This window comes from Salvelinus namaycush, chromosome 23 (genome assembly GCF_016432855.1).
Source record: "Salvelinus namaycush isolate Seneca chromosome 23, SaNama_1.0, whole genome shotgun sequence".
Taxonomy (NCBI): domain Eukaryota; kingdom Metazoa; phylum Chordata; class Actinopteri; order Salmoniformes; family Salmonidae; genus Salvelinus; species Salvelinus namaycush.
In genome coordinates, this window is record NC_052329.1 from 22,266,806 (window position 1) to 22,294,727 (window position 27,922).

The 27,922-nt window shown below is 44.6% G+C and overlaps 1 long non-coding RNA gene and 1 pseudogene across 1 annotated transcript; one reads left to right on the forward strand and one right to left on the reverse strand.

Annotated features, from left to right (window-relative positions):
* LOC120018535 lies at nt 1-27,703 on the forward strand (annotated as a pseudogene).
* LOC120018186 lies at nt 2,817-6,321 on the reverse strand. Its single transcript, XR_005472191.1, has 4 exons — nt 6,065-6,321; nt 4,858-4,918; nt 2,979-3,074; nt 2,817-2,854 (listed from the first exon to the last, which is right to left on the reverse strand). It is a non-coding gene; the product is annotated as an uncharacterized LOC120018186 (long non-coding RNA).
* Nucleotides 27,704-27,922: the final 219 nt, after the last annotated feature.

Sequence of the window (27,922 nt, forward strand, 5' to 3'; positions counted from 1 at the left end):
TGGCTGGTCCTGGCTGGACGGATCACCCTGCCTGAGGGCTTCAGTCCCCTTCAACCTCTGGAAGAGCTGGAGAAACTGAACAACTTCCTGGTGAAGAGCCTCCATGCAGAAATCTGGCACCAATCTGACTCCAGGAAGGAGAGGACAGGAGCTCCACAGTGTCTCCCCTGTCTAGCAGAACTCTACCAGAGGGACATGCAGGCTCTGGGCGTCCTCATAGCAGAGATATTCTACTCGTCTAAACTGCAGGGTGTGAAACCAGACACCCCCCTGAGTGAGCGCTTCCAGGCTGTGATAAAGCTATGTTCAGCCAGCCTGCGTGACGTGCCCCTGCCACTGCATCACGCTCTTGAAACACTGCTAAATCTATGGCAGCACTCCTCCAAAGCCAATGTAGAGAAACCATGTTGTCCTCAACCTCTTCTTTTTAAATACGACCCCATTTATGAGGGTCTCCCGCCCCCAAACCCCTGTCAGTTACTGAGCCCCATCCTCTCCCCATTGCCTTTCTCCACCTATTTCCCTGCCCTCCACCATTTCATCTACTCCTACCATTTCATGATGGAGACCACCTGCAGCCTTCTAAGTTGTGATGTGGTCTTCCACCTATGACAGCAGCTGGAGACACTGTTATAGGGAGTCATCACAGCTGAGGGGCTGGAGATCCTCCTGCCCTTTGTGCTGGCGCTCATGCTAGAGGAGTCCACTGCTGTGTATGCTGCCTGGTACCTGTTTGAGCCCATCTCTAAGGTACTCGGGCACAGAAACACGGCCAAGTATCTTCTGAAGCCCCTGATCAGTGTGTATTAGATCTTGCGGTGCCTCAGAGGTTGCTTCTACCTCTACACAGACTGCTTGGTTCTGCAGCTGATTGTCAGACTGGGCCTGCAGGCCTTTGTTAAGATATTTTATCAAGGTTTAAGATAAATGATTAAATAATTCTACCCAGAAACTTAACCATTAGGATTAGAGGTTATATAGCATGTACAGGGGGAGAAAGGAATGTCTGTGTGTACCTAAAGAAAACTAATTGGATCATTAATGTAACGGCTGTCGTCTTCCTCCTCGTCTGAGGAGGAGAGGTCAGCTCAGCTCAGCTCAGCTCCAGCTCAGCTTTGGGGCGGCGATACTCACCAGCCTGTTCCCATGGTCCCTTGCCGTCCAGTATTTCCTCCCAAGTCCAGGAGTCTTGTGTTTTCGGCCACTGCTGCTGCTGCCCGTTACCACGCTGCTTGGTCCTATTGTGGTGGGTGGTTCTGTAGCGGCTGTCGTCTTCCTCCTCGTCTGAGGAGGAGAAGTTTGAAGGATCGGAGGACCAATGCGCAGCGTGGTAATTGTTCATCTTATTTAATGGAAGTGAACAACTCAAAATACAAAAACAACAAAGTGAAAATCGAAACAGTTCTATCTGGTGCAGACACACAAAGACTGAAAACAAGCACCCACAAAACACAACAGAAAACAGGCTACCTAAATATGGTTCCCAATCAGAGACAATGACTAACACCTGCCTCTGATTGAGAACCATATCAGGCCAAACACAGCAATAGAAAATCATAGAAAAACTAACATAGATAACCCACCCAACTCACGCCCTGACCATACTAAAACAAAAGACAAAACAAAGGAACTAAGGTCAGAACGTGACAGTATCCCCCCCCCCCCCCCCCAAGGTGCGGACTCCGGCCGCAAAACCTGAACCTATAGGGGAGGGTCTGGGTGGGCATCAGTCCGCGGTGGCGGCTCTGGCGCTGAACGTGGACCCCACTCCACCATAGTCAATACCCGCTTCCGTGGCCTCCTAGGAACGGCGACCCTCGCCGCCGACCTTGGCCTGGGAACCCTAATAAAGGACCCCACTGGACTGAGGGACACCTCTGGACTGAAGGACGCCTCTGGACTGAAGGACGCTTCTGGACTGAAAAAACTCCTCCGGACTGAGGGGCAGCTCAGGACTGAGGGGTAGCTCAGGACTGAGAGGTAGCTCAGGACTGAGAGGTAGCTCAGGACTGAGGGGCAGCTCAGGACTGAGGGGCAGCTCCGGACTGAGGGCAACTCCGGACTGAAGGTTAGCTCAGGACTGAAGGGTAGCTCAGGACTGAAAGGCAGCTCAGGACTGAGGGGTAGCTCAGGACTGAGGGGCAGCTCCGGACTGAAGGGCAGCTCATGACTGAAGGGCAGCTCATGACTGAAGGGCAGCTCATGACTGAAGGGCAGCTCATGACTGAAGGGCAGCTCATGACTGAAGGGTAGCTCATGACTGAGGGGTAGATCATGACTGAATGGCAGCTCCGGACTGAAGGGCAGCTCCGGACTGAAGAGCGGCTCTGGCAGCTCCTGACTGGCGGGCGGCTCTGGCAGCTCCTGACTGGCGGGCGGCTCTGGCAGCTCCTGACTGGCGGGCGGCTCTGGCAGCTCCTGACTGGCGGGCGGCTCTGGCAGCTCCTGACTGGCGAGCGGCTCTGGCAGCTCCTGACTGGCGGGCGGCTCTGGCAGCTCCTGACTGGCGGGCGGCTCTGGCAGCTCCTGACTGGCGGGCGTCTCTGGCAGCTCCTGACTGGTGGGTGGCTCTGGCAGCTCCTGACTGGCGGACGGCTCTGGCGGCTCCTGACTGACGGACGGCTCTAGCGGCTCCTGACTGATGGACGGCTCTGGCAGCTCCTGACTGACGGACGGCTCTAGCGGCTTAGGACAGACGGGCGGCTCTGACGGCTCAGGACAGACGGGCGGCTCAGATGGCGCTGGACAGACGGGCGGCTCAGATGACGCTGGACAGACGGGCAGCTCAGACGGCGCTGGGCAGACGGGCAGCTCAGACGGCGCTGGGCAGATGGGCAGCTCAGGCGGGACCATACTAAAACAAAAGACATAACAAAGGAACTAAGGTCAGAACGTGACAATTAACCTATGTTTGAACCGACTAAGCTATAACTCTGTGGAGATATGGGTTCGTTGTTGCCGCTGTGGAGTTTTTTCACCTTTATACAAGTTCACACCCAGCAAAGCAGAGCCCCGGCGGTCCATGATGGTGAATCTGAAGTAGTATACTCCTTTCACTGGTGCTGTGAAGATACCTGTTTCAGAGGGGAAAATGGGGAGGAATCAAATTTATTTCAAATTTATTTATATAGCCCTTCTTACATCAGCTGATATCTCAAAGTTCTGTACAGAAACCCAGCCTAAAACCCCAAACAGCAAGCAATGCAGGTGTAGAAGCACGGTGGCTAGGGAAAACTCCCTAGAAAGGCCAGAACCTAGGAAGAAACCTAGAGAGGAACCAGGCTATGAGGGGTGGCCAGTTCTCTTCTGGCTGTGCCGGGTGGAGATTATAACAGAACATGGCCAAGATGTTCAAATGTTCATAGATGACCAACAGGGTCAAATAAGAATAATCACAGTGGTTGTCGAGGGTGCAACAGGTCAGCAACTCAGGAGTAAATGTCAGTTGGCTTTTCGTAGCCGATCACATTCAGAGTATCTCTAACGCTCCTGCTGTCTCTAGAGAGTTAAAAACAGCAGGTCTGGGACAGGTAGCACGTCCGGTGAACAGGTCAGGGTTCAATACTCCAGATATAACAGCTTGACCCTAGCCCCTGACACACCAACTACTGCAGCATAAATACTGGAGGCTGAGACAGGAGGGGTCGGGAGACACCATGGCCCCACCCGACGATACCCCCGGACAGAGCCAAACAGGCAGGATATTACCCCACCCACTTTGACTAAGCACAGCCCCCACACCACTAGAGGGATATCTTCAACTACCAACTTACCATCCTGAGACAAGGCCGAGTATAGCACACAAAGATCTCAGCCACGGCATGACCCAAGACAGGAAGCCAACCCAGACAGGAAGATCACGTCAGTGACTCAACCCACTCAAGTGACGCACCCCTCCTAGGGACTGCATGGAAGAGCACCAGTAAGCCAGTGACTCAGCCCCCGTAATCGGGTTAGAGGCAGAGAATTTCAGTGGAGAGAGGGGAACCGGCCAGGCAGAGACAGCAAGGGCGGTTCGTTGCTCCAGTGCCTTTCCGTTCACCTTCACACTCCTGGGCCAGACTAAACTCAATCATAGGACCTACTGAAGAGATGAGTCTTCAATAAAGACTTAAAGGTCGAGACCGAGTCTACGTCTCTCACATGGATAGGCAGACCATTCCATAGAAATGGAGCTCTATAAGAGAAAGCCCTGCCTCCAGCTGTTTGCTTAGAAATTCTAGGGACAATAAGGAGGCCTGCGTATTGTGACTGTAGCGTACGTGTAGGTATGTACGGCAGGACCAAATGGGAAAGATAGGTAGGAGCAAGACAATGTAATGTTTTGTAGGTTAGCAGTAGAACCTTGAAATCAGCCCTTGCCTTAACAGGAAGCCAGTGTAGAGAGGTTAACACTGGAGTAATATGATTTTAAAAAATGGTTCTCGTCAAGATTCTAGCAGCCGTGTTTAGCACTAACTGAAGATTATTTAGTGCTTTATCCGGGTAGCCAGAAAGTAGAGCATTGCAGTAGTCTAACCTAGAAATGGATCAACAATGTAGGTCTCTTATAGACATGTACGTTGGTGTGTAAGCACTGAAGATGCCCTGCCAATGTTTGATGACGGTTTTGTAGACCAATGTGGTTTTCACTGTTGAAGGGTCCGACAAGCATTGCTCCCAAGTTCAATAAAGAGGTGTAGAATGCCACCTTGGGTCTGCCTGCGCCGCGGACACAGGAGAGAACACAACATTAACCATTTGTAACTATTGTTCAAAACATCAAGTTTGTTCAATAAACATATTGAACTAGATTTGTTGAACAATAGTTAGTTGTTTGCGTAAAATTTGTGTTAAGTTCACATCTGTTTTACCTACATTCTCTGTCTTCCGATCCCACAGCTGGCTCTCTCACTGGTTGTCATTCTGGCCTCTCAGGCTAATGTACCAAGGGGGAAAAAACATTCAACATTGAGAAACAATTAGGCCTATTTGCTCAAAAGTGCACTTGGAAGACCTCCCAAATCCTACTGTCGCAGTCTGGAGTGTCCCCTACCCTTCAGTGTTTGTAGCAAATATCTGGTGTATGAATGCCTATTGTTACTACAGCTCTTTTTACAATAACATCACCCCAAAAGCAGTCTTACTATATCACCCCCAAAGTCGGTCTCTTTAACGATGTTAAATAGGCTAATGTTCCATTGTTCATGTTTTCAACTTCTAATGAGAGTTCCAGTAAAATAATCTCTGCTGTTTGTGTGGGGGAAAAAAAGGTTTTGTGATATAGGGTGTCGTCTCACTCTGCTCAGAGTTGGTGAAAATGCGCTTTGGTGATGAAGTTTCACTTCCCTATGTTAATAAAATACATTTTACCTAGACAAATATGATTCTTCATGTTCTGAATAGTTGAGTGGGGTCTTTCTCTAACATATCATTAACATTCTATCCGAGCTCTGTTGACATAGCAGTTCAGGTTTCTTTTAGTTTTGTGGTCATCTTACAAGTTGTTTCCGCGGGTCGCAAAAAGATAAATTGGCATTACAGTATCTGAATTAAATGTGAAAGGCTTTGAAAATCAGACACTTGGTATACGCTCAGTGCTCCATTGACATTTCAGAGATATGCTAGTTTTTGTGAAATCTTCTAAAAAGAACAGGAATTTCAAATTAATTTGAAAAGCCTATACTAAAATATGAAAATACTACGTTATGTCGAAAAATCAACATTGATCTTACCTCTATTGTTTGTTTTATGTCCTGCAGATTCGAGAAGATGACAAGTTCAACAAAGTGAGCCCGTCAGGTAGCCAATAGCCTTAATTCTGGCATAGAATCCATCCTAGCTGACGCGATGCAATTTTCCACATTTTTTACCACATTTTTTCTTAGGCCTCCATTGATTTAGTCACTAATTGATTTAGTCACTAATTAACATCTTCATCTGTTTTAAAAGTTGTATGTTCCATCATACAGTAGATGTATCATGCACACTATTTGCATCTGGATGAGAAGCACCTTTTGGTTGGAGTTGGTTTGCGGTAGTGCTCTTTTCAGTGTAGGTCCTATGATGACAAATGATACCCTACCTGTGTTCTCTGTCTTCAGCTCTTCCACCTATTTCTCACTCTCCATCAGTTTGGCCTCCATGTTTCTCAGCTCCACTGTCTGTTCCACCACCATGTCTCTCAGCGATCTCATTTCAGTCCAGATGTCAGGGCTGGTACTTTCACTCCCTTTATCCCTCCTTCTACTATCCCCCTGAACCCATGCCCCAGACAGACAGACCAGCAGAGTTACAGCAGCACCCTTTATTCTTAAACAATGCCTCGTCATGAAATCTCTACAGTAGTCTACTGAGTGAAATTGTCTTTATACACACATCCAGAAAATACAAAGTTGAATGCTACAGTGCTGGACTTTGCCCTGGACAAATGTAGCCTGAAATCCAGACCTGTTTTGTGCTAACATTACCCTCCTTCAAATCAAAATCAAATCACATTTTATTTGTCACGTGCGCAGAATACAACAGTAGACCTTACCATGAAATGCTTACTAAACCAACAATGCAGTTTTAAGAAAATTGTTAAGAAAATATTTACCAAAGAAATATTCTAATATTTTTTTTACCCAGGCTAGGACAAATGAATGCTGAACTGAACTTTACCCCCACATGACCGGGCATGGCAGCATATTTCATGTTTTAGATGCTCATTGTGTTTGATTTCTCACCCCCCCACTGGGAATGGGCTTTGGCAGAGGTGGCGGGATTTTGTTAGGAGAGATTGCAAAGCATTTTCGTCCAGAACCCAAATCGATTAGTGAGAGATTTGGTTTTGGGTGCGGAGAATATCAGTTGTTATTGTTGTGTTGACTGTATAACACTGATAACTGATTTCTCCCTACAGACACGGTCTGCAAGACCGTTAGATTGCTGTCTGCAAAGCTTGGACCCACAGTGATGTCTCGATATGTGGCCAGGAATCTGCTCCGGCTGCTCACCATCTGCTACATTGGTGAGTAATTGATGGATAGTTGGCACCGAAAGGACAGGATTTTCAAATACTGAGAGAGTTTGCTGTAACAGTTGTTACATACTATATTACAGAAAACACCAAGTAACCACACTATCTATTTTCCTGGTTGAAATATGAAACAATCAACCAGTTTACACTTAAAAATAAATGTTACTGCTTTATGATAGAGATCCTATTAAATGAGGATATCCCTATTAAATCAGGGATTATATACAGTTGAAGTCAGAAGTTTACATACACTTAGGTTGGAGTCATTAAAAGTTGTCTTTCAACCACTCCACATATTTCTTTTTAACAAACTATAGTTTTGGCAAGTCGGTTAGGACATCTACTTTGTGCATGACACAAGTAATTTTTCCAGCAATTATTACAGTGAGTTATAAGTGAAATAATCTGTCTGTTTCACAATTCCAGTGGGTCAGAAGTTTACATACACTAAGTAGACTGTGCCTTTAAACAGCTTGGAAAATTCCAGAAAATGATGTCATGGCTTTAGAAGCTTTGATAGGCTAATTGACATCATTTGAGTCAATTGGAGGTGTACCTGTGGATGTATTTCAGGTCTACCTTCAAACTCAGTGCCTCTTTGCTTGACATCATGGGAAAATCAAAAGAAATCAGCCAAGACCTGGTTCAGTCTTGGGAGCAATTTCCAAACGCCTGAAGGTACCACGTTCATCTGTACAAACAATAGTACGCAAGTATAAACACCATGGGACCACGCAGCCGTCATACTGCTCAGGAAGGAGACGCGTTCTGTCTCTTAGAGATGAACGTACTTTGGTGCGAAAAGTGCAAATCAATCCCAGAACAACAGCAAAGGACCTTGTGAAGATGCTGGAGGAAACAGGTACAAAAGTATCTATATCCACAGTAAAACGAGTCCTATATCGACATAACCTGAAAGGCCGCTCTGCAAGGAAGAAGCCACTGCTCCAAAACTGCCATAAAAAATCCAGACTATGGTTTGCAACTGCACATGGGGACAAAGATCATACTTTTGGAGAAATGTCCTCTGATCTGATGAAACAAAAATAGAACTGTTTGGCCATAATGACCATTGTTATGTTTGGAGGAAAAAGGAGGAGGCTTGCAAGCCGAAGAACACCATCCCAACCGTGAAGCACGGGGGTGGCAGCAGCATGTTGTGGGGGTGCTTTGCTGCAGGAGGGACTGGTGCACTTCACAAAATAGATGGCATCATGAGGAAGGAAATTTATGTGGATATATTGAAGCAACATCTCAAGACATCAGTTAGGACTGTAAAGCTTGGTCGCAAATGGGTCTTCCAAATGGACAATGACCCCAAGGATCTTTCCAAAGTTGTGTCAAAATGGCTTAAGGACAACAAAGTCAAGGTTTTGGAGTGGCCATCACAAAGCCTTTACCTCAATCCTATAGAAAATGAATGGGCAGAACTGAAAAAGTGTGTGCGAGCAAGGAGGCCTACAAACCTGACTCAGTTACACCAGCTATGTCAGGAATGGGCCAAAATTCACCCAACTTATTGTGATCTGATTTGAAGTACCTTGGCATCATACTTGATTCCAACCTCTCTTAAAAAGCAGGTGAAAAAAGGTAATTCAAATAACCAAATTCAACCTAGCTAATTTCCGATTTATACGAAATTGTTTGACTACAGAGGTAGCAAAACTGTACTTCACATCTATGATACTCCCCCACTTAACATACTGCTTAACTAGTTGGGCCCAAGCTTGCTGTACAACATTAAAACCCATTCAGTCTGTCTACAAACAGCCTCCAAGTGCTTGATAGGAAGCCCAATAGCCATCATCACTGTTACATCCTCAGAAAGCATGAGCTCCTGAGTTGGGAAAATCTTGTGCAATACACCAATGCAGGTCTTGTATTCAAGATCCTAAATGGCCTGGCTCCCCCTCCACTCAGTACTTGTGTTAAACAGAAAACCCAAACATATGGCAGCAGATCCACAAGGTCTGCCATGAGAAAGGAAAAGCACTTTTAGTCAATCTGCTTTCTCTGTGAGAGCTTCCCATGTCTGGAATACTGTCATCAGACACACATAACTGCACCACCAATCAGACTTTCACAAAAAACATGACGACATGGCAGACAACATGGCAATGTTGTCTGCCATGTCAATCAAATTTGTGAACATAATCCCTAGCTGTGTATTGCCGCTTTCCATGTTGTCTGTAGCTTGTGAGGTGTGGAAACACTTCGTCTTGTTGCTTTTTGTGCTATGTTGCTCTGTCTGCATGCTATGTCTTGCTTGTCCTATGTTGCTCTGTGTGTGCTCACTGCTCAATGATTGCAATTGTTTTTAATAACCTGCCCAGGGACTGCTGTTGAAAATTAGCCGGCTGGCTAAAACCGGCACTTTTACTGAAACGTTGATTAATGTGCAATGTCGCTGTAAAAATAAAAAACTCAAACAATCGACCAGACGACTAAATGGGGTCAGCCCTACTAAAATGGCACCGGGCCCTGGTAAAAAAAATAGTCAACTATATAGGAAATAGGGAGCCATTTGAGATGCACCCATAGCGAGGGCAATGAAATAAGACAGTATTACCAGGTATCCAATGCAGGGCAGGTACTGGTAGGTGAGTACAGGAAATGCATAGAGGTGTGCGATGTAGATGAAACAGTCCAGAACTGGTCCTGCTGTCTGGTCTCCTACCACAGGCTTCTTCTCATACACACTGTTCATCCCAACACTCTCCAGGCTGCTCACCTCCGACACCACCGGAGCCACAAACTGGTGCTTCTCAGGGCATGGTTGGATAGAGGGAGACGAGAAAGTGCATACACTTGTTGAGGGATAAAAACAGTGACTTTTCCATTTCCAACCGTAGGCACTATAGAATGACATACAATTGAAGTCAGAAGTTTACATACACCTTAGCCAAATACATTTAAACTCAGTTTTTCACAATTCCTGACATTTAATCCTTGTAAAAATCCCCTGTCTTAGGTCAGTTATGATCACCACTTCAGAATGTGAAATGTCAGAATAATAGAGAATTTTTTATTTGATTTCTTTCATCACATTCCCAGTGGGTCAGAAGTTTACATGCTACCAAAAATACTAATTGAGTGTATTGCCTTTAAATTGTTTAACTTGGGTCAAACGTTTTGGGTAGCCTTCCACAAGCTTCCCACAGATACCACCTGGAACTTCTCCCCTGACACAGACATCTGGCACATTTTGGTCGAACAAGATTTTAGTCGAGCAGTGGCAAATATATATACAAAAAATGTATATATACATTCATGTCCGATTCATGCCTGTCTCAGTGGACTAATCCATTTGGAAGCTGCAGGGATGGCACACATGTATACCAGGAGGCATACAAGCAAAGGGTGGAGAGGACCCTCTCCTCAGGAAACGCAAGGGTGGCCTGGCAAGGGATTAAATCCATGGCTAGCGCCCCCCATATAGGCAGGGGAAAAACCAGTGCTGACCTTGGGGGATATGAGGGCCAGAACATGGCTAATGAACTGAATGTTTTCTTCTCAAGATTTGAATCAGACAACTTCGTGTCGGAGGTAAAACAAATGGAAGCATCATTACAAATGTTTGAGAGAGTTGTTGTTCAACAGTCTGATGTTCTAAAGTTGTTCAGGGGATGTAACACATACAAAAGCCCAGGCCCAGACAAAATAAGTGGGCATGTGTTAAAGCACTGTGCTGAACAACTGGCTGGTGTTTTTACAGACATTTTCCAATCCTCACTCAACCAGCAACACGTTCCAGTATTGTGGAAAAAATCAATAATTATACCAATTCCTAAAGTATCGAATCCCTCTGTGCTGAATGACTATCGCCCTGTCGCTTTGACATCCTTAGTTATGAAATGCCTTGAGAAAATTGTGAAAAGTCATATTCTCAGTGTCACCCAGAAGCTCCTCGACCCATTTCAGTTTGCCTATCAGACCAGCAGAGGAGTTGATGATGCCATTCTTACCCTCCTTAACATGGTCTATAGACATCTAGAAGGTGCCAAATCCCATGTCAGGGTTCTGTTTGTTGACTTTTCTTCTGCCTTCAACACAATCCAGCCCTACATTCTGGCACAGAGACTCATTCGGGACTTTTCCTTAGATGGGGGGCTGGTTTTGTGGCTGTTGGACTTCCTGAGCCAACGCTCACAGCGAGTCAAAATAGGTCCCCATGTGTCGGATATACGCAATACCAACACAGGCTCTCCTCAGGGATGTGTTTTGTCCCCACTTCTGTACATCTTGTACACTAATAGTTGTACTAGTTCCCATACTGACAGACACCTCGTTAAGTTCGCTGATGACACTGCCTTGATCAGCCTGTTGCATGATGACGAGGAACATCATGGCCCGGTCCTAGATGACTTTGTAGAGTGGTGTGAGGAATCACACTTGGTCCTCAATACTAACAAGACCAAAGAGATGTGCATAGACTTCAGGAAGCGTACAACACCTACCTCTGCAACATCTATCAGAGGCCAGAATATAGAAATTGTAGAGGAATATAAATATCTGGGTGTCTTTTTGGACAGTAAGCTTCAGTGGAGTAAATGTACAGACCAGATCTACAAAAAGAGCCAACAGAGACTGTACTTTCTAAAAAAGTTGGGTTCTTTTAATATAGACTGTACTATATTGACTCTGTTTTACAAATCCTTTATTGAGAGTATTTTAACTTTTTGTATTGTTTGTTGGTTTGGCAATGCCACTGTCAGTCAGAGAAACATGCTGAGAAGGATTATTACCACAGCAAGTAAGGTACTTGGAGTCAAACAGACAGGCCTGGATGAGATCTTTAAGGTCAGGGCCCTCCGTAAGGCTCACAAAATCATTTTAGACCCAAGTCACCCCCTGTACCTGGACTTTGAATTACTCCCCTCTGGGCGCAGGTATAGGGCACCCCTCAGCAGGAAAAATAGAACGAGACAATCATTTGTGCCAGGTGTGATATCCCTCTTAAATAGCTTGGGCAAATGTTCCCATTGACCTTTAAGGCCAGCAGGCTAGTCTTTGTTTTAAATGTTTTAAATGTTTTAAATGTTTTATTTTTTAAATTTCTTATTTCTTACTATAATTTTTTTTTTTTATTGGTGCGTGACTGTTATTGAAAGTTGTATTGTCAATCTTGTTTTGTATTTAACGCCACTTTAAATGTGTACATGACACTGCAACAAAATTTCCCCATGGGGACAATAAAGTAAGTAAGTAAGTAAGTAAGTAAGTAAGTAGTACATTTACCATTAATTACCAGAATTTATAATCTATGATATTTGTTTGGTTACTGTAATTTCTGTTCATGCATTCAATATATTATTATTCCAGTCTTACCGTTGTCATTGTAGGAGTGGACATGTTGTTTGCCGAGCGCACAACCTAGGCTACAGTTTTGGTTTATTTCATTCCATTTATGAGTTGTCAATTTATTCATTGTCTTTGTTTGGAGCGCTCCTGTCAATCTTGAGGAAGGGCAGGCACCTGATTCTGCATAGAAGTAAGCCTAGGTTACCTGGCCTGCGTGCAATTGTAGGCTTATAATGTGCCCATTTGGGGATCTGATAGTATTTCTGATTGTCTTAACTCACCATCACTGGGCAGTTTCTCAAAGTATTTTTTTCTTTGCCTCGAACAACAAGTATACAAAGTCTGTTTTTACATCCATTGAGAATGACAATAGTTCCTCAACAGAGCCTCAACAGAGTCAACTCTTTCCCTTTCGATAACCAATCAGCATGAAAGGGGGAAAAAATGTCATTCTCTGATCTGGTGGGAACGTCATCAAAAAGGCCTAACTGATTACTTCTTATCCCTTGTGCAAATAGCCTACAGATCTGTCTGTCTGGAGCTCACTGACGTGGGAAACTTTGAAGGCCCAGAATAAAAAATATATCAAATAAAAACGTTTCTACAACTGCTTGCAGTTTTGTGCCAACCTGGATACGAAGGAGATCCTGAGTGCCAACAGCTTTATGCTATGGAGGGACAACATACTCTATCGTGAATAGATCCGGCTACTTCACAAAATAACTCTAACCCGACAAAAGAAAGACACAGACGATTTACTTACCTTTGAAGTAGAGGCTAATGCTCTTGCCGGAAACCATGCAACACTTGCAACCATGCAACCATGCAACACACTGAGGTGGAGCTTGGATTTAGTCAGAGTGAAGTTCTCATGATCCAAGGAGAGAACAAGGCACTAACAGCCAAAGTAAAAACCCTCTATTTGAACATGGATTGTCTACTCAGGGAAAGCAGGGTGATGAGGGGGTCGCTACTAGACATACAAAGCGTAGCATGCAAGAAAATCTAATATTTTCTGGGATTCCTGAGGACGCATCCAATAATCCAGAGGAAGCGATCAGAGTTCATGCAGTCCACCTTAACTTTCTCTAGAGACTAAACCGGGTCGATTTCTATCAAGTGCACAGTCTTGGAGCTTCAAGACCAAGGATCCCCATCCTATCATCGCAAAATTTGAACACTACCAATAAAAGAAGCTGATCAAAAGCAGGGGAAGGGAGCTTAAAGGGACCAAATTCGGTCTCAATTACAAATTTCCCCTGGAGAGAAACGAACGTTGCAAGAGGCTGTGTCTTGTACAGAGGCAACAGAGGGAGAGGAGTAAGTGTGCCTTTCTCATTGTGGATTAACTCTTTTATAGACGGACAGCTTTTCCAAGACAGTTCCATAACACCATGGCTGTACTAAACTCTATGGGGACTTCAGGTTACAGAAAAAAATGATGGGTGCTGGAAAATATCAGAACAAAATGAAGTTGATATGCGCGCACAAACACACTCGATTACAAATGCGGACGTGCACACACACGCCATCTCTCTTCTATCCCTCTCTCCTCTATTGTCCAACTTTTCTATAATTTTTTTGTCTGTCTTGATCTTTTGTATGTCTTTGTCTACATGTTTATCTATGTTTACAACAAGCAATGGGAAGACATCAGAACAGGGACGTTGGGGAATAATACCAGCTTGTACGGGATACATTTGTACTGTAGTGAAGCCGTCTCTATCGTAATGCAATGTCTCTTTCATAATCATGTGAAACGTCAGTTACTATGGAAATGCTGGGATGTGTTTTTCTATGAGAATGATGTTGTAACTATGATGTAACTGATGCAACTATAATGTTGATATAGATTACAATTAACATCCTGAATATGAAGGCTATACTCACTCACTTCATGTTACACTCAACCATGCAAATTGGTTGGGTAATTATTTATTTATCACACATTTTAGTCTTATCCAGACATCACTCTCACGAAATCACATCCAATATTATACACATCAACCTACTCAAATCTACTACACACATAATATCCTGACTCAATTTTCTAACATCTGTGGCATTGGCAAACAGGCAAGGGAATATATATATATATGTATATTTTTAAACACCAGTTGGTTTGTGCATATTGCTAGAACCTGTTTCTTGAATACTAAACATCAGACTAGGAAAAAGAGGAGGAAGGGAAGCGCTACTAAGGTACACAATAGTACATTTTGGTAGATAGAAGGTGCTCTTTGGTAAAAGGGGTAAATTGGTCATCAAAAAGAAAGAAGGACCAAGGCACTCTTCATACAATTAATTAAAATGACTTTATTAGTATGGCATGTTCAATAGAAACAACGTTTTTTTAAAACCGCTGCGTTTCGGCTGCATGGCCTTCATCAGGGAGTACAAAAAAAATAATACAATGTCCTCTTTTGAACAGCTTTTCCAATTAGCCCTAATTGGAAGAGGGAGTGGTTACAAAATTGATTAGACACACCTAGTAAGCAATACTATACACATTAAAAGGTGAAATACTGTAGCTATGTTATCATAAAAATACAATTCCAAGCTAGAAGTATCAGAACACTTAGAAAGGTAGTTCTAACCTTAAATATGACTGGGAGAAGTGTCAAGAATAAGAAGGCAATATATTCCATAGTACACTAGAACACAGCAAAACATGAACAGCAACAGTCTAAACATAGCTGAGGGCAATTGAGCAAAATGTCAGACATTTGAGCAAATTGAGCAAAAAATCGGACATTTTAAATCTCTATTTTTGACCGTCGTAATACCTCTAATGGTAGTAACTTTACGAGCACTATTTATGGTGAATGTAGACTGAGAATAGTATCTAGTTATGGTAAAGGGGGGAAATAAGTATAGCCAGTTATAATTGTAACGGCTTAGCCGATTTTTATAAGAAAAGACAATCAGTCTTTACATGGCTAAAAGAGAAGGAATATAACATACTGTTTACAGGAAACTCGCTCTACATCCTTAGATTAAGTTGTGTGGAAAAAGGAATGGGGGGGTGAAATAATTTCTGTCATGGACAAAGGAACTCAAAAGGTGTGATATTAATAAAAAAATGATAGATCCGAATGTGCAAACAGTCTGGAATGATTTGCAAGGAAGGTGGACCTTTTTTAAATATGCAAGTGGATGGAAAAACAGATTTGGCTCTTTAATCTAAATGATCAAATTCAGGATGATCCATAATTCTTTGAAAATATTTATACCAATTTATTGAATTTACAAGCAACAAGCGATCAAATCATTATGATGGCAGACTATAACACAGTATTAAGTACCTCAATGGACCATAAATTAAATCACTCTACAAACTATCATCACCATGCCCTTAAGGAAATCACAAATATTATGGACACATTAGAAATAGTGGCGCCAACAAAGATGGCCGCCTCGCTTCGCGTTTCTAGGAAACTATGCAGTATTTCGTTTTTTGTGTTATTTCTTACAATGTTACACCAGAAAATCTTAGGTTTTATTACATACAGTCGGGAGGAACTATTGGATATAAGAGCAACGTCAACTCACCAACATTACGACCAGGAATACGACTTTCCTGAAGCGGATCCTCTGTTTGGTCTACCACCCAGGACAATGGATCGGATCCCAGCCGGCGACCCAAAACAACGGCGCCGTAGAAGGGGCAGACGGAGCGGTCTTCTGGTCAGGCTCCGTAGACGGGCACATCGCGCACCGCTCCCGAGCATACTACTCGCCAATGTCCAGTCTCTTGACAACAAGGTAGACGAAATCCGAGCAAGGGTAGCATTCCAGAGAGACATCAGAGACTAACGTTCTTTGTTTCACGGAAACATGGCTCACTCGAGACACGCTATCTGAGTCGGTACAGCCACCTGGTTTCTTCACGCATCGCGCCGACAGAAACAAGCATCTCTCTGGTAAGAAGAAGGGCGGGGGTGTATGCCTTATGATTAACGAGACGTGGTGTGATCATAACAACATACAGGAACTCAAGTCCTTTTTTTCACCTGACTTAGAATTCCTCACAATCAAATGCCGACCACATTATCTACCAAGAGAATTCTCTTCGATCATAATCACAGTCGTGTCTATTCCCCTCCAAGCAGACACATTGACGGCCCTGAAAGAACCTCAGCCCACTCTATATAAACCTGAAACCACTTATCCTGAGGATGCATTTATTGTAGCTGGGGATTTTAACAAGGCTAATCTGAAAACAAGGCTCCCCAAATTCTATCAGCATATCGATTGTGCTACCAGGGCTGGCAAAACTCTAGACCATTGTTATTCTAATTTCCGCGACGCATATAAGGCCCTCCCCCGCCCTCCCTTTGGAAAAGCTGACCACGACTCCACTTTGTTGCTCCCAGCATATAGACAGAAACTAAAACAGGAAGCACCCGCGCTCAGGTCTGTTCAACGCTGGTCCGACCAATCGGATTCCACGCTTCAAGATTGCTTCGATCACGTGGACTGGGATATGTTACGCATTGAGGCGAACAACAACATTGACGAATACGCTGATTCGGTGAGCGAGTTTATTAGCAAGTGCATCGGTGATGTTGTACCCACATTCTATTAAAACATTCCCCAACCAGAAACCGTGGATTGATGGCAGCATTCGCGCAAAACTGAAAGCGCGAACCACTGCTTTTAGTCAGGGCAAGGTGACCGGAAACATGACCGAATACAAACAGTGTAGCTATTCCCCCCCGCAAGGCAGTCAAACTAGCTAAGCGTCAGTATAGAGACAAAGTGGAGTCGCAATTCAACGGCTCAGACACGAGAGGTATGTGGCAGGGTCTACAGTCAATCACGGACTACAAAAGAAAAACCAGCCCCGTCGCGTACCACGATGTCTTGCTCCCAGACATACTAAACAACTTTTTTGCTCGCTTTGAGGACAATACAGTGTCACTGACACGGCCCGCTACCAAAACCTGCGGGTTCTCCTTCACTGTAGCCAACGTGAGTAAAACATTTAAACGTGTTAACCCTCGCAAGGCTGCAGGCCCAGACGGCATCCCCGGCCGCGTCCTCAGAGCATGCGCAGACCAGCTGGCTGGTGTGTTTACAGACATATTCAATCAATCCTTATCCCAGTCTGCTGTTCCCACATGCTTCAAGAGGGCCACCATTGTTCCTAGCACTCACTTCCGTCATCATGAAGTGCTTTGAGAGACTAGTCAAGGACCATATCACCTCCATCCTACCTGACACCCTAGACCCACTCCAATTTGCTTACCGCCCCAATAGGTCCACAGACGACGCAATTGCCGTCACACTGCACACTGCCCTAACCCATCTGGACAAGAGGAATACCTATGTAAGCATGCTGTTCATCGATTACAGCTTAGCATTTAACACCATAGTACCCTCCAAACTCGAGACCCTGGGTCTCGACCCCGCCCTGTGCAACTGGGTCCTGGACTTCCTGACGGGCCTCCCCCAGGTGGTGAGGGTAGGTAACAACATCTCCACCCTGCTGATCCTCAACACTGGGGCCCCACAAGGGTGCGTTCTGAGCCTTCTCCTGTACTCCCTGTTCACCCACGACTGCGTGGCCATGCACGCCTCCAACTCAATCATCAAGTTTGCGGACGACACTACAGTGGTAGGCTTGATTACCAACAATGACGAGACGGCCTACAGGGAGGAGGTGAGGGCCCTCGGAGTGTGGTGTCAGGAAAATAACCTCACACTCAACGTCAACAAAACAAAGGAGATGATTGTGGACTTCAGGAAACAGCAGCGGGAGCAGCCCCCTATCCACATCGACGGGACAGTAGTGGAGAGGGTAGTACGTTTTAAGTTCCTCGGCGTACACATCACGGACAAACTGAATTGGTCCACCCACACAGACAGCGTTGTGAAGAAGGCGCCTCTACAACCTCAGGAGGCTGAAGAAATTCGGCTTGTCACCAAAAGCACTCACAAACTTCTACAGATGCACAATCGAGAGCATCCTGTCGGGCTGTATCACCGCCTGGTACGGCAACTGCTACGCCCACAACCGTAAGGCTCTCCAGAGGGTAGTGAGGTCTGCACAACGCATCACTGGGGGCAAACTACCTGCCCTCCAGGACACCTACACCACCCGATGTCACAGGAAGGCCATAAAGATCATCAAGGACAACAACCAGCCGAGCCACTGCCTGTTCACCCCGCTATCATCCAGAAGGCGAGGTCAGTACAGGTGCATCAAAGCAGGGACCGAGAGACGGAAAACAGCTTCTATCTCAAGGCCATCAGACTGTTAAACAGCCACCACTAACATCGAGTGGCTGCTGCCAACATACTGACTCAACTCCAGCTCACTTTAATAATGGAAATTGATGGAAATTGATCAAAAATGTATCACTAGCCACTTTAAACAATGCCACTTAATATAATGTATATGTATATACTGTACTCTATATCATCTACTGCATCTTGCCATCTTTATGTAATACATGTATCACTAGCCACTTTAAACTATGCACTTTTATGTTTACATACCCTACATTACTCATCTCATATGTATATACTGTACTCGATACCATCTACTGCATCTTGCCTATGCCGTTCTGTACCATCACTCATTCATATATCTTTATGTACATATTCTTTATCCCTTTACACTTGTGTGTATAAGGTAGTAGTTGTGGAATTGTTAGGTTAGATTACTCGTTGGTTATTACTGCATTGTCAGAACTAGAAGCACAAGCATTTCGCTACACTCGCATTAACATCTGCTAACCATGTGTATGTGACAAATAAAATTTGATTTGATTTGATTTGGGTATAATGTTAAACAGTGTTCTATTGAATCTACCACTCTGTCCTCAGGTTCCCCAGTGGAGTGCAGACACGTTCGGCTGTGTGTCTGAAGACTCATCTGTCTGCGCATCGGCAGGGAGATGGTGCAGCAACACATGGTAGAAACCCTGAAACGCTTCTTCACTGTCTTCTCCCTGCTGCAGTGCCTACAGGGACAGGGAAACACTGGCCTTACTGGAAGGTAGGCATTCTGACACTATATATTAAACACAAAAACGTTTTAAGTGAAGTTAGGCTGGTTAAAAGCTAGGAAATTCAAATATGTCAGTTTTGATATGAGCTCAGTCTCCTAACGTATGTTAAGTTGTGAGACTTTTTTAAATTATTTAATTCCATTGAGCTGTCCTCTGTGTGGCGCAGATGGAGAGCTCCCCCTGCAGGGAGGTGGGAGAATGCATCCTGCTGGATGTGTGTACGCCGGAGGGGTCGGAGGTGACGTGTGAGCTGGGGGTTCTGGAGGAGCTGCAGGCCGTGTTTAACCCTGAGATGGCATACACCTCCCACATCCCCTTCTACTGTCTTCGTAGGTGAGACACACGCGCGCACACACACAAACAATTTCATAAATGCATACAATCCAGCTTAAAATCTGAATTATATATGTTCCTTACACCGTTGAAGTCGGACATTTACATACACTTAGGTTGCAGTCATTAACTTGTTTTTCAACCACTCCACAAATTTCTTGTTAACAAACTATTGTTTTGGCAAGTCGGTTAGTTCATCTACTTTGTGCATAACACAATACATTTTTCCAACAATTGTGTAAAGACTAGATTATTTCACTTATAATTCACTACATCACAATTCCAGTGGGTCAGACGTTTACATACACTAAGTAGACTGTGCCTTTTTAAACAGCTTGGAAAATTCCAGAAAATGTCATGGCTTTAGAAGCTTCTGATAGGCTAATTGACATAATTTCAGTCAATTGGAGGTGTACCTGTGAATGAATATCAAGGCCTACCTTCAAACTCAGTGCCTCTTTGCTTGACATCATGGGAAAATCAAAAGAAATCAGCAGAGACCTCCAAAATGGTAGACCTCCACAAGTCTGGTTCATCCTTGGGAGCAATTTCCAAACGCCTGAAGTTACCACGTTCACGTGTACAAACAATAGTACGCAAGTATAAACACCATGGGACCATGGGACATGTTCTGTCTCCTAGAGATGAATGTACTTTGGTGTGAAAAGTGCAAATCAATCCCAGAACAACAGCAAAGGACCTTGTGAAGATGCTGGAGGAAACAGGTACAAATGTATATATATCCACAGTAAAACGAGTCCTATGTCGACATAACCTGAAAGGCCGCTCAGCAAGGAAGAAGCCACTGCTCCAAAACCGTCACAAAAAAGCCAGACTACGGTTTGCAACTGCACATGGGGACAAAGATCGTACTCTTTGGAGAAATGTCCTCTGGTCTGATGAAACAAAAATAGAACTGTTTGGTCATAATGACCATCGTTATGTTTGGAGGAAAAAGGGGGAGACTTGCAAGCCGAAGAACACCATCCCAACCGTGAAGCGCGGGGGTGGCAGCAGCATGTTGTGGGGGTGCTTTGCTGCAGGAGGGACTGGTGCACTTCACAAAATAGATGTCATCATGAGGCAGGAAAATTATGTGGTTATATTGAAGCATCATCTCAAGATATCAGTTAGGAAGTTAAAGCTTGGTCGCAAATGGGTCTTCCAAAACGACAATGGCCCCAAGCATACTTCCTAAATTGTGGCAAATTGGCTTAAGGACAACAAAGTCAAGGTATTGGAGTGGCCATCACAACGCCCTGACCTCAATCCTATAGAAAATTGTGTGGGCAGAACTGAAAAAGCGTGTGCGAGCAAGGAGGCCTACAAACCTTACTCAGTTACATCAGCTCTGTTAGGAGGAATGGGACAAAATTCACCCAACCTATTGTGGGAAGCTTGTGGAAGGCTACCCAAAACGTTTGACCCAAGTGAAACAATTTAAAGGCAATGCTACCAAATACTAATTCAGTGCATGTAATCTTCTGACCCACTGGGAATGTGATGAAAGAAATAAAAGCTGGAATAAATAATTCTCTCTCTACTATTATTCTGACATTTCACATTCTTAAAATAAAGTGGTGATCCTAACTGACCTAAGACAGGGAATTTTTACTAGGATTAAATGTCAGGAATTGTGAAAAACTGAGTTTAAATGTATTTGGCTAAGGTGTATGTAAACTACTGACTTCAACTGTATGTCCTTGATGGTTGTCAAAGCATTGTGTCCTTTGGCCCTCCCAGGTGATGTAGCGATCCATAAGCTGGTTTCCAACCATGAGCTGGTCTGGAGGTTGGCCCAGTCCTACCACTCCAGGGTGAGTCCTGGCAGTCCTGATGCCACCCCACCAGCAGGGTCCAAGGAGATGCCCCCCACCACCTGCTCCATTGTCCCCTCCCCTGGTTTGGGACGCCATGTGGGTCGCAGCCCCTTCCCTGCCCCCTACAGCTCCTCCACGCCCCTGGGCTCAGACACTCTCCCAGAGTCATGTACCTTTGGCAGCCATCTGGTGGGCAACCGCATCCAGGTGGCCTGGGACTCTGAGCCGGGGGGTGGGAGCCCCAACCTGGGCTCATTAGACAACTGGGGCCACCCCCGGCCTAGTCATACTCAGCCTGTCATCACGTCTGCCTCCACCTTCACCACTCCATCCCTAGGCCCCTCCTCCTGGGTGGTGAGTCCTACCCCAGAGGACAGCGCTCTGAAACAGGAGCTCCATCGCAGTGGCCGCTCCCTGCAGGGCAACTGGCTGGCCTGCTGGCAGTATGAGATCGGTCTCAAACAGCAGGATCCCCACTTCGACATCCACTAGATCCGCCAGCATAGCTTCCTGGACCATTCGGGCATGGCTAAGTGTTTGGCTCCGCTTGCTGGGGAGGACTACTTCCTGTCTGGTAGCACGGACAAAACAGTGAAGCTGTGGCGCCTCTATAACCACGGCGACGTCACGCGGGAGGTGGAGCCAAGGCTGACCTACACGGATCATAAGAAGTCTGTGTTCTATGTTGGCCAACTGCAGGCGCTCCAGGAGGTGGTCAGCTGTAACGGCACCGTGCACCTCTGGGACCAGTTCACAGGTCAGTGGGGAGGAGACGTGTTGAGTTGATTCTCTGCTTCTGTTTTGTTGGAGTACACAGAATGTTTTTCATTTAACTGAGTGATTTTATTTTAATTCCACTACATATTTAATTAGAATAAGAAATTAGGTAAATAAAATGTGAAAGCTTCCGAACATACATAATATATTGGGAAATAAAGCTCTCCTCTTCCTGTGTGTGTCCAGGTGAACAGATCTGCTCCTATGAGGCCCTGGATGGGAAGATCCCCATCACAGCAGTGACCACCATGCCTGCTCCTCACTGTAGTGTAGTGTTTGGCAGTGCAGACTCTCCTCCGTTTCATCGACCCAGGCCTGCAGGTACCTACCAAACCCAGAGAAAAACTACCCTGCTCACTCCCCTATTTAGTCTCCAACCTTTTTATGCTAATCTAGTGGTCTGGTCAAAAGTAGTGCACTATGTAAGGGATAGGGTGCCATTTGGGGCGGTACCATGCTTTTCTAATTTATTATCCCATGTTATTTATCAGTGTAATGGAATAGAATAGCTTTTTCCTATTGCTTCTAATCTTCCTATTCTTGGCCTGCCTGACATGCCAGAGTCAATGCTCTTCCCTTAAATATAGAACATAAATATAATTTATATACAGTGCCAGTCAAACGTTTGGACACACCTACTCATTAATTGCTGATTGAATTTATAATTGCTGCAGTTAATTGCTGATTTCTGAGGCTGGCAACTCTAATGAACTTATCCTCCGCAGCAGAGCTAACGGCTGGCGTACCACAACGTGAGTGCCGGTCTGATCCGCTACCTGGCCTTGAGCCCTGGAGGGCGCACCGTGGCTACAGGCTTCTCCTCTGGCTTCATCGTGCTGCTAGACGCACGCACAGGCCTGGTGCTGAGAGGCTGGCCCGCTCACGAGGGAGACATCCTGCAGATTAAGAGGTGTTTGTGTGTGTGTGTGTGGGGGGGATGGGGGCTGGGGGGTTGGGTAGGTGTGTGTTCAGTGTCTGCACGTGCATGTTTTTGGTAATTTCACACTGACTATTGCTAGAGCAGTGGTTTCAAATCAATACGGATTCATGTTCCCGTTGGATAGTGATCTTTTTTTACTGTGGTTAGCTATTGGATTTCACCAGCGGCATAAACAATGGATGTTGAGGGATATACAGTGAACCTTGTCTCCTAGCATTGACTGCTCCCACTCTCTCACACAGTCAGTTATTTGGCCTGTAGAGCTTTGTTACATAATGGGCCTTTTCCCATCAACATGTTTCTGCTGCTAGACATGCTGGCTGCATCCCAAATGCCACTCTATTCTCTCCCTTTGGGCCCTGGTCAGAAGTAGTGCACTATACAGGGAATAGGATGCCATTTCAGACGCAGCCACTATCTCTGGCCAGTCAGTCCTTCACATGTTCCTCTCAGGGGAGTATGTAGGGCTCTAAAATGTTCAGCAGTCAGTCAGCTGATAAACACCAGGCAGAGTTGCAGCTTACTGTTTTATTCTGCTATTCCATATTGGTGGTGGTGGTGGTGAAATTTTAACGTGAGTCAAGTGACAGTTGTACCCAGAGGGTTTGTTCAGAAGTAGTCAACAAAGCACTAAAGCTGAGCAAACTTGACTTAACCCTGATTGGTGGGGTCAAGGATTGTGTCTCTGGCTTTAGAGGCTCAAGTTCAGGTAAATATGGACAGGAGTTACTCATTATAAAGGCTATACTGAGTCTCACTGGTCCATCCAGAAATGACCTAGACTCCTCATTGCTGTAATATTTATGGATTACTCTGTCAGTTCTCCTATGTTTGAGGTGCGCCACTGAAGATTGTATCCCCTATCATCGTCAAGCCTATCGCCAACTTTTTTAATCTGTCTCTCCTTTCTGGGGAGGTTCCCATTGCTTGGAAGGCAGCCACGGTTTGTCCTTTATTTAAAGGGGGAGATAAAGCTGATCCTTACAGTTAAAGGCCTATTTCTATTTTGCCCTGTTCATCACAAGTGTTGGAAAAACTTGTAAATAATCAACTGACTGGCTTTCTTGATGTCTAGTATTCTCTCAGGTATGCAATCTAGTTTCCGCTCGGGTTATGGATGTGTCACTGCAACCTTAAAGGTTCTCAATGATGTCACCATTGCCCTTGATTCTAAGCAATGTTGTGCTGCTATTTTTATTGACTTGGCCAAAGCTTTTGATACGGTAGACCATTCCATTCTTGTGGGTCAGCTAAGGATTATTGGTCTCTCCTGAGGGGTCTTTGGCCTGGTTTGCTAACTACCTCTCTCAAAGAGTGCAGTGTATAAAGTCATAAAATCTGCTGTCTCAGCCACTGCCTGTCACCAGAGGTGTACCCCAATGTTCGATCCTTGGCCTACGCTCTTCTCAATTTACATCAAGAATGTAGCTCAGGCAGTAGGAAGCTCTCTCATCCATTTATATGCAGATGATACAGTCTTATACTCAGCTGGCCCCTCCCTGGATGTTGTGTTAAATGCTCTACAACAAAGCTTTCTTAGTGTCCAACAAGCTTTCTCTGCCCATAACCTTGTTTCTGAACACCTCCAAAACAAAGGTAATGTGGTTTGGTAAGAAGAATGACCCTCTCCCCACAGGTGTGATTACTACCTCTGAGGGTTTGGAGCTTGAGGTAGTCACCTCATACAAGTACTTGGGAGTATGGCTAGACGGTACACTGTCCTTCTCTCAGCACATATCAAAGCATCAGGCTAAAGTTAAATCTAGGCTTGGTTTCTTCTATCGTAATCGCACCTCTTTCACCCCAATTGCCGAACTAACCCTGATTCAGATGACCATCCTACCCATGCTAGATGACGGAGACATAATTTATAGATTGGCAGGTAAGGGTGCTCTCGAGCGACTAGATGTTCTTTACCATTCGGCCATCAGATTTGCCACCAATGCTCCTTATAGGACACATCACTGCACTGGATACTCCTCTGTAAACTGGTTATCTCTGTATTCAAAGACTCAATCATGGACACTTACTGACAGTTGTGGCTGCTTTGTGTGATGTATTATTGTCTCTACCTTCTTGCCCTTTGTGCGGTTTGTACCATGTTTTGTACTACTACCATGTTGTGTTTCTTCCATGTTGTTGTGTTGCTACCATGCTGTCTTGTCATATGTTGCTGCCTTGCTATGTTTTTGTCTTAGGTCTCTCTTTATGTAGTGTTGTGTTTTCTCTCATGTCGTGATGTGTGTTTTGTCCTATATTTATATTATATTTATTTATTATTTTTAATCCCAGCCCACGTCTCCGCAGGAGGCCTTTTGCCTGTTGGTAGGCCATCATTATAAATAAGAATTTGTTCTAAACTGACTTGCCTAGTTAAATAGGTTAAATTAAATAAAAAATAAAAAATGTGTAATGTCCTGGCAAAGAATATACAAGTGCTCTTTTTAATCCAGTTATGTCAGGGTGAGCGCATGGGTGTGTGGGTGTGAGCGTGGGTTGGTGTGGGTGTTTGTGAGTGTACACACACATGATGCTCTCTGACTGTGGTCTCCTGTGTGTTTTGCGGGCTGCTGAGGGAAACCTGGTCATCAGTTTGTACACTGACCACACTCTGACTGTGTGGAAAGACCTGGAGCACAAGCCCCTCCACCAGTACAAGTGACCCTCCAACCCGGTCCATGCCTTCGACCTGTACGGGGCAGAGTTCATGGCGGGCACCGTGGCCAACAAGATAAGGGTGTACTCCATGATGAACATCTCTGCCAGCCCAGCCAGCAGCACCAAGCTCAGCTTGGAGAACCTTCGTGGAACCCTCACCAGCCTTGCTGTGCTACCCACCAAGAGGCTCCTGCTGCTGGGTTCAGAGAATGGGGCCATCAGGCTGCTAGCTTAGGGGCTAACGTATAACAAACTGCCTCAGCTAGCTATAGACTCTGCTGTTGACTTTTGCTGAAGGTGTCCTATTCCTAAAGCGTGTTGCCTGTATCCTGAGCCTCTCTCCGCTCCTCCCCGTGTGGGATCGAGGCTAGACCCGCTGATGAGGCAAGTGGTGAGGTCCTCAAAACGTGTTTTTACTACGGAGAGAGAGGACTACTTAAAGACTACTTATATGAGCCTCAAACTGAGAGGACTTTGCCCGTCAGCTCTGCTATAGTCAACGACCAAAATAAAGATGAAGTTTTGTATCACTCATTCGAGGATAGGTCTACCGTATGGGGCAACTAAACACTTGATTATGACTTTTATCATTTATCTATAGATCCTATATTATGAATAAGATTCTTATCCTTGACTCGGTCAATATTATTTTCAAAAGGAACTGCTCAGGAAGGTGGAGCATGGCTCTGATGTAGTGTTGGTACTTTCCAAATAGATGCATACCTATCAACCAACACCAAAAAGACTGATTCACATTTCACACACCCACACCTGTCATTATCTCCCTGACATTAGATCACACCATGTATCAGATGCACTGAATAACTATGCTGTATTTCTAGATGAGAAAAAGTCTGTTTTCCTTGTCTTTCTAAAGAAGTAATGCTTTATCTCACCGTACATTGTTTCTAAATTGTAAAAAATAAACCAACACAAGACCATTTGATTTTACAAGTGTTAATGCATCTACTTAATGCAGACAAGCTGAAGACTTGACAAGAGGGATGGCAGAGTCACGATGTGATTCTTCAACCTGTAACTGCTGTGTGCCAAGGTCACATGGTCAGATCCTACTGCACAATAAGGAGTGCCATTTATCAAGCTATTCTCGATCACATTTTAAGATTATTTTACAATTTAATGGTTTAATATTAGCGTTGTTAACATTTCTTTTGAATAATTCTGAACCATGGTTGCCGATTAGAAATAATCCGTTTGTAGGCCTAATTAAAGAAAGGTTGTTTTTATGTAATGTATCATGATGAAACCCACTCAGACATTAAGCAAGCAATGTGTTTGGACTCTAATTTGTCCATTACATCGACTGGCATAGGAACAAAGAATCCAAGTCAAGACCCAATTGACTTTTGTATTGTAATAACTATGCCTTATATGTAATCACAAATTGGCAGTATAAGAAAAATAATGGCAAGAAAAAGCCAGTGTATGTACCTTGTTATCCTGAATGGGATGCTTATCTCTTCCACCATAACACCTGTTGCCAAAGTTTTCACTCCTGTTCTTAGTCAATCTTCAAGACAGTCTACTCTGCTCTCAAGGGTGTCTGTGCTCCTCTGCACTTTTATGATGTGCATTACCATCCATGACCTCAACACAATATAGTCTTTTGGAGAGAAACGTCAACCTTGGCTCATCCAGTTGTTTAACAGGCCACAAGGGTCACCATGTTCCCACGAGGCTCGCTCCTCGGATTTTTTTATGGTTCCTGTGACTTTTGTATTGTCTAATAATCAAAAATGTACTTTGTTTTCAAAAGGAATTAAGTAACACCTTGATAATCAGAACTGGTCAAACTGATGTCCATTACAACATTTTGATGAGAGAAGTACTCATTTTATTTAACAGGTTTAATAAAATATGACCTACACAATGTGCTTGTTTCAGGTTTTTACATGAGTCAGAAATGTTTGTATAATGTCAGTCCTCACCAAATCCTCCTCTCCTATTCTCCTCTCTGTTGCAAGCAACTCAGAGAGCGCAATATTTAGGGTTCTTATTGGACCAAGTCCCCTCCTGATGTTTTTTAGAAAAATGTCTGTCAGCACAGCTGCAG